We start from the raw sequence: 6,653 nt of genomic DNA, 5'->3' as shown, positions 1-6,653 counted from the left end.
ATGGAGGAACTCAGGAGGTAAATTTTAGGTACCCTGCAGCTCTAGGTCTAGTTCATATTTCAGGCACACAGGCTCATAAGCATAGTAATCAGTATCAAGGACTCATTTTTGCATCATCCTTCCTTATTGGTCTTTGCCATTGCACTTGTGGGTTGTTGTCATTCCATTTGCGAATGTGATAGTGCTCCCCTGGGCTAGGAACTCAGCACTCCCTCAGTTGTCATTTTTAACTGTAACCACTATGAAAATATACAAACATTTTTTTGTACCCTGTATACATGCCCTGGAGAACTCCCTCCCAACCATGTGCCCCCCATCAATAACACCCCACACCAGTGTTCCTCCCCTGCCATAGTTGAACCGCTCTGTGGTCAAAAACTTCTTCGAAAATGAAGCCTAATATATTGCCAGGTTCCAGTAATAGTAAAGTGGAATATAGTGATGGGTTTAGAGGTTAGACATAGAATACATAATAATTTATAAAAATTAAATAAAGTAAAAATAAATTGGGGTATCAAAAAATGAAAAAGCTTTGTTTTTGATGTTTTGCCTTTCATCCCTGCAATAGGTGTTGCCCTGTATGTACAGTGGCAAGGCAATTTCCTTCATTTCTGCCTCAGTGTCTATATCCTTTCTTTCTTTCTTTTTTCTTCCAATTATTAGTTTTGTCTTTAAAAAAGTTTTAGACTCCAGTAATTCACATATATAATATAGGGTACTCCCACATATCCAACATCAAACATTTCATCCCTTCCCCAGCAATGATATTTTCACAAGTTCATATTATATTTGCTGCAGCTGATGTACAGACACTAAAATAGAGCTTTCAACCAAGCTTCCATTTTGGTTTACCTTATGGTTTATATTTTAGACTACAATTTTCTAAATTTTCAGTTATCTTATGTTTTACATTATGATTTACATTTTAACCTATAGACTTTTATATATTTTTGGTGTAATTTAACATGTCCTATATTCATCATTGCATGATCTTGTGGAACACTTCCATTGTCCCACAGTTACCCTGTTTCCACCTATTCGATACCTCTCTACCCCTTCCCATAGCACCCCCAGTGACAATTATTCTTCATTACTTGAAGGACCATGGTCACAGATACTTGCAACAATGTTGAGGTATTGACATATTCAACTGTTCTAACCCATTGGGAGCCACCAATTCTCTCAAGAGACGCAATTCCTTCTGTTTGAGAACATCAGTCCTCCCCAGGATGTGGGTATTCCTTCATACTCATTATATAGGTCTCCACCCAGTGATATAACCCACGATGACAAAATGAGCACTCACACACTCCCTAGAAACCTACCTTGTGTCAGATGCCCCCCTTAAACATCTTAAACAGTTAAACTTCCTTATTATATTTTCTAATGAGTTTTCTCAACATACCTGACAATCTCCTATGTCCAAAGGTTCCCCTACACTTCCCCCAATTTCTTGGACCATCTGACCGATGCACCCATTCCTAAACCAGCTCAAGCCCTCAAAGCTCCACCCAAAGGTATCCCTATGCCCCCATTTTATCCCTTCTCTCTACAAATACTTCCTCCAGTTTATCATAGATTTCACCCATGTTGGTAATACTTAGAATAGTTTTTCAGACACAGTTTTTCACGACATGACAACCACATTTCCCTTGTCAGTTACATTATTTTACGCTGAGGCTTACTTGAAAGTGCATATGGCCAGCTGCAGGTCAAATCTTCATCTTTAGGGGAAAAGAAAGATGTAAGTAGGAGAAGTTTACATGAGAAGCAAGGCAAATATAACAATTAGGTTCTACATGTCAATTAACATAACCCTTGGAAAAAGGTAAATATGGAGTAAGATCAAGTGTCTCAAAGGACAGGGCCTTGGAACATTTTGAACTTTATATAGGTATATACTTCTGTGTGATATAAATGTGTCCTTGTTGCCATTGGTATGTTTCTGGATAGAGGGTTTTCCTTGCCGCCAGGTTACTACCCCCAAAGTACCTTAAAAATTATTAAACTATGGACCTATTGTGATAAGTGATGGAAGAAATTGTAACATTGATGTGGAGAAAGTGGCCACAGTAGCTACTGAGAGTAAGGAGAGGGAAGAAGAGATATGCTGTGGGGGCATTTTCAGGACTTGGAGTTGTCCTGGGTGGTACTGCAGGGACAGATGCTGGACATCGTATGTCCTGCCGTGGCCCACTGGGTAGACTGGGGGGTGAGTGTAAACTACGATGTAAACCACGATCAGTGTGGTGCAGCAGTACTCCAAAATGTATTCGCCAAATGCAATGAATGTCCCATAATGAAGAAAGAGATTGTTGATGTGGGAGGATTGGGGTGAGGAGGGTGGGGAATATATAGGGACCTCATATTTTTTTTAATGTAACATTATTTTAACAAGAGGAAAAAATTAAAAATATGCAATATTAAATTTCCCACCTGGGAAATTCCTGCCATTTTCCCAAATAATATAGCTAAAATCTCTGGACTATATAAAATTGCCTAGTAAAAGAAAACAGGATAATAAACCAAACCCTCAATCTAAATGCTTGTACCTGTGAATATTATTCCTATAATAAACTATGCCTAAATATAACTAATGAGTAGGAGTCACCTCCTGAACACCTACTTGCTCAAGTATGGCCTTTCTCTAAGCTGTACTCCTTTAATAAAGTGACTACCTTCCTCAAAGCATGGGTCATGTTGTAGACATGAGTCTCCCTGGCATGGAGGGATTAGTACCAAGTGTTAATCAGTGATGCATTTGGAAAAAGACCTATTCCAAATTGGGGAAATATTTAATAAAACAGTGTTTTTATGTCTAAGAGATTTCAAAGCGAGCCAGGAGAACATTCTGGACTTTATACTTATGTAGGTGTCAGGTAGATTTTACAAAGTGCCATGTAAACAAAAACTCAAACAAAAATTTTCCCATGGCCTCTAGGGACAGCTAGACACCAAAAGCAAGTCATATGGTTACACTGACACCTCCTTCATGGACTCTATCTGGAAAAGTAAGAAAAGCTACTACATTTATAACACATAGTTCTACCATTTATGAAACACCTAATCATGATTCTTCTTTTATTTGAAGCTATAATCTTCAATTTACTTGTAAGTATTTTTCTGAAAACCTTAAAGCTTCAGTCTGTTTCTATGCCAGTTGAAGCCTTCAAGCTAGCAGGTATATGGTGGAACTCTCATTCTCCAGGTCTTCAGCTTTGCCCTGGTCAACTGAAAATGGTGACAATGGACCAGTTTCTTCCTCAAGGAGTATCCTCAACTGCAAGCAAAACAATTCCCTTCCACTGCCCCATAATATCTATATTCCTCCTCAGCTTGAGGCACTCAGAACTGGCACTGTCCCATCAAGATTAAAAAATGAATAAAAATAAAGGGGGAATGTAACCACTGATTAAAGCATATTTGCAGTTATTGTAGTTGTAGTCTTGTGTTAACTGAGAAACTTGTAACACTGATATAAAAAATAGGTACATAAAACAATTTTTAAAAAAGACCAAAGGTGGGGAAGGGAGTTAGTCAATTACCACTCTATACTTTACATGAATAAAACTTTAAGATCGTAATGAAAAATAAATAACTTAGGAAATGGGTCCTCTAAGCATCTACTTCTTGGCACCAAGACAAGGCTAAATATAAAATGTTAAGGTAAATATTTGATTTAAAAAATGAAGATAGGATAGTCAACATTGATTAAAAGAATAGACAAAATTCTGGAAAAGCTCATGTATACTCTTTTCCCATCTGCTGTGAGAAGCACACCAGCTGGCTTGGGGACATGATAAGAAGAGATAAGAGGTGAATCTGCTGAGGCTGCCCAAATTACCTAAAAGACCTGAAATAGGGAAAACTGGTCTCAGAGAAGGTGGATTCAGGCAATTAACTAGGCCTTTGCAATACACCTAAGGGAGGAGGACAGTAGGACATGCTTGGCAGGCTTAGAGCTCCCAGCAAAGTGGGGTACTCTCTCTCAAAAAGACTAAGAGTCATAGTTTTCCATGGTGAGTTGGTTTACCAGGGTCACAAGTGAATTTCAGAGGGGAGCTCTCATATGGGCTTCCTTCTGCCCTGGGAGAGAGGGAAGTGAGGAAGGGAGAAAGCAGAAAGGACAGATTCCTAAGCAGTTTATTCAATAGCAAGGAGGAATACTTGTTTGAGGCCTTGTCTGATCCATTTTGTTTTTGTTTGTTTTCTTGTCTTTCCTTCCTCTTTCTTCCCCCACCACTCTTTTATTTCATTTTTCCTCTTTTTTCTTTCATTTTATATATATATTTTCAATTGAAGTTAATTGATTACAAGGAATGTTACATTAAAAAACATTAAAAAAAAAACATGAGTTTCCCACATAACTTACTCCCCACCCCATCACATCATTTTTGTAAATTGTATTTTTTTGAAGATAAATACATCACACAAAAAAATGTAACATTAAAAAATATAAGAAGTTCCTGTATACCCCTCAAACTCACTCCTCCTACACCAACCTCCCTCATCATTGTGGCACACTCATCACACTCAGTGAACACACTTTGGGGCACTGCTTCACTACAAAGATAATAGTTTATCCCATAGTTCATATTCTCCCCCAGTACATACAGTAGGTTATGGTAGGATATATGAAGTTCAGCATCTGACCCTGCAATATCATTAAGGACAACTCAAAATCCCCAAAATGCCTGCACATCACATCTCTTCTTCCCTCTCCCTGCCCTCAGCAACTACTATGTCCACATTCTCTAAATTGATGCTAAAATTTCATCTATTACTCATCACAATAGTTTTGTAGTAGAATGTCAGTGAGTCCACTCTAATCCATATTTTATTCCTCCATTCTGTGGCCCCTGGGATAGTGATGTCCTCTCCACTTCTAGAACAAGAGGGTGCTTAGATTCCACATGGGTGATGGATGCAATTCCTCTGCTTATAGTTAAAGACACTCTTGATTCCCTGTTGTGGTGGTTGACCATCTTCACCTCACTATGAGTTGACTTGCGTAAGACCAATGAACCAGAGAGTAGGAATTGCCACTCTGCTGAGGTTCAGGGCCAGCTAGCCATGGGTAGTCTAGATATTCAAGTCTTCTGAGTATGGACCATCTCTTTTACCAACCACAGGTTCAGTAAAAGTGACAGAAGATGCATGTGTAGAAAAGGCACATCTGAGTCCAACTCCATCACACTCAGGTGCACAAATTCCAAAGTAGGGCCCTCTGACATGGCACAAAGCTCCAAATGCCATGACTATAGACCCTATGGATCTCTGTAGCCTTCAGGAGAACCAGTATGTAGGGTTGTATCTACTTTGGCTTTTTCTGGGGTCCTGCTGAGGTGTGTGTAACGGTGACCCCTCTGGTGACCTCCTGATCCTTTTTGGAAGACCTTTAGCCATATCAACTCATTTGTCTTTGCCATTTCCCCCTTTTATTCAAGGTCAAAGAGCAGTTTTTAACACTTGATCCAACATGTAGGCTAAGATATTCTGCAGATCTGATTGACCCTTTTATTCGAGATCTCTTTCTAGCTGCTTCTAAAAATATGAACACTTCATGAATTTGCATGTTATCCTTTTGTAGGGGCCATGCTAATCTTCTCTGAATCATTCCAACTTTAGTATATGTGTTGCTGAAGTGAGCACCCCTTTTTTCTTTTCTTTTTTCCGTTCTGTATCCCTTTTTCTATTAGGTGCTGCAGGCAGTGTTTCTTGTTTGCTGTGTTTCCTCATCCTCTATATCCTCTTTTCTGTGCATACTGATTTAGGCTACCAATGCTATCCCCTTTTCTTTACATCTATCTCTCTTCCATCTCCTGTTGTTTCTCTCATATTCCACCTCTTTTGTTCAGCCCCAATTTTTCTGACTTTTATTGCTAACACCTCTAGTTTGGTTTCTATCTTTTATTCACTCTTTATGTTATTGTTTTTTCTTTTCTCTTTTCCTTTCCCCTGACAATACTGGCCTTCTAATTGATACTATATTCCCCATGTTCAGTTTCCCATCTAATTGTAGGTATTCCACTTTTTATTTTTATAAATCTACACAGCTTACACGAGTATAATATTCATTCCCATAGGTATCACATGGTTCTTCTGCCTACACTTACTATCAATACAACTGTTATACATTTTCTTTTCTAACCTCTTTTGCATTCTCTGGCCATAATATTTTCCTTCAAGAGAATTTAGACAACAACAAGGAAATAGAATAAGAAGAACAAAGTGTCAAAGAGAAGACTTAATACACAGATAAAAACAGCACCTAAATAAACCCCTTGACTAGATGGAGAAGCTAATCAACTAAGAAACCCCATCAACATAAAAGGAATGACCAGACAGCAACAAAAATTACAAACCATACCAATAATCAAGAAAACATGGCCCAATCCAGTGAACAAACTAAAAATCAGGAATAGGAGTAGACCATCGAACAACTAATCAAAACTCTCAAAACAAATATCATGGGCCTATTTAATGAAGTGAAGCAAGAGTTTAAGAACATTATGCAAACACTTGGAAAGCATGCAGAGGAAATTGTAAACATATGCAAAAAGATAATGGATATGATGGTGATGAAAGGCACAATCCAAGAAATCAAAATACACTCTCGGATGTGGACTTGGCTCAATGGATAGAGCATCTGC

The 6,653-nt window shown here is 38.4% G+C and overlaps 1 non-coding gene across 1 annotated transcript; it reads right to left on the bottom strand.

Moving 5' to 3' along the window:
* Positions 1–5,545: 5,545 nt before the first annotated feature.
* Positions 5,546–5,652, bottom strand: LOC139438427 (U6 spliceosomal RNA). Its single transcript, XR_011648102.1, has one exon. It is a non-coding gene; the product is annotated as a U6 spliceosomal RNA (small nuclear RNA).
* Positions 5,653–6,653: the final 1,001 nt, after the last annotated feature.

Source organism: Dasypus novemcinctus, chromosome Y (assembly GCF_030445035.2).
Source record: "Dasypus novemcinctus isolate mDasNov1 chromosome Y, mDasNov1.1.hap2, whole genome shotgun sequence".
Taxonomy (NCBI): Eukaryota; Metazoa; Chordata; class Mammalia; order Cingulata; family Dasypodidae; genus Dasypus; species Dasypus novemcinctus.
The sequence above is the reverse complement of the archived record's forward strand: the minus strand, read 5'-3'. Positions and strand labels throughout refer to the sequence as shown.